Here is a 1,443-nt window from a genome sequence, read left to right on the forward strand (position 1 = left end):
TATATGTATATTCAGGTAAATATATTTAAAACAACCTGTGGATTCACTAATATGGGTAACTACTTGCCAAAAAGATCAACTTTCCTTTCAGTACTCTAAGCAGTCGTATTCCAGTTTGTCTGTTTCATTCTTAAATGTCAATGTCTTCATAATTAATTGCTCTTTTATTTATAGCCACTCTCTCTAAACATGAAGCTACCCTTGAATGCTAGATTACTCATTGTTTCTTGTGTCTCAATAGCTAATTCCTTTTTATTTCTGGAGAGCATTCCCCTGTATTGCAGCAATCCATCTGCTGATGGACATTTGGGTTGTTTCCAGTTTGGGGCCACTACAAGTAAAAATCCTTTGTATTTAGGTACAATTCCTTGTATGGATATATAATCTCACTTCTCTTAGCTGTATACCAAGGAGTGGGATGCTCAGATCATAAGAAAACATATTTTTCACTTTTTTAAGAAATAGCTTAATAGCTGTTTTCCAAAGTTATTGTGCCATTTTACATTCCAATGAGCACGGTATGAGGAATGATCAATGACTAAGTTGACCCTTTGGTTGATGTTCTCAGCTCTTCCTTTGTTGAGAGAAAGTTTGCAATTGGCAATGAATCTTTGGAGCTAAAGATTGTGTGATGAAGAATTCCTCCAGGGGAGGAGGCAAAGTGGTTTTCTCTTGTCCTGAAAGTAAGGTCCTGAAACCCATTAAGCTCATGGATCCAGGAAAAATTAAATGTATCAGAGGAATAGCATACTCCGTACATTTATCACCTCAGATGGAACACTAGATTGCAGATTCTGCAAGAAGCATCTTCAACAAGTTCATGCCCAACATCTATATTTACACAGACCACAGGAAAGGAGTCACCTCTGGGATATCTCCAGGCTTTGGGTTGTCACTGGTTGCTGAGACCACCAATGGCAACTTCCTCAGTGCTGAACTAGACTCCAACCCAACCATGCCAGGATGTTACTCAAAGAAATCTACAAGGTGGATTGTAAACTAGACTAACCAAACTCTGGAACTACTGCTCATGACCCTTGGACTACAGGAAGTTTTCAAAGCCCTACTAGGACCACTCTCTCCTTACACAACAGAATTTTTGTAGCACTTTAAGAGATGTTTCCAGATTATATTTAAAATTGAAACCAAACCACATGGTGAAGAACTCAAGGATGGGGATAAAATGCTGATGACCCTTGTAGGCACTGCCTTCTCCAACCTTAGCAAGAACCTCAAGTGATGCTGTCAATTGTTTCATGTTTTCACAAATACTGATACAGTCTCTTTGATTTCAGTCATCCTAATAGGTGTATGGTAGTGTCTTGCCGCAGTCTGGCTGGGCACAATCAGGAACCACTTGAAGTTTGCTGGGGCCCCTTCGGCTGTGGCTCTCAACAGTGTCTTACTGCAAATCTTAGTTTCTCTAATACTGATCATGTTTTT

General features: G+C 39.4%; 1 pseudogene; it reads left to right on the forward strand.

Annotated features, from left to right (window-relative positions):
• Nucleotides 1–527: 527 nt before the first annotated feature.
• On the forward strand, nt 528–1,240 carry LOC114090440 (RNA 3'-terminal phosphate cyclase-like protein pseudogene; annotated as a pseudogene).
• Nucleotides 1,241–1,443: the final 203 nt, after the last annotated feature.

Source organism: Marmota flaviventris, chromosome 1 (assembly GCF_047511675.1).
Source record: "Marmota flaviventris isolate mMarFla1 chromosome 1, mMarFla1.hap1, whole genome shotgun sequence".
In the NCBI taxonomy this organism is placed as follows: Eukaryota; Metazoa; Chordata; class Mammalia; order Rodentia; family Sciuridae; genus Marmota; species Marmota flaviventris.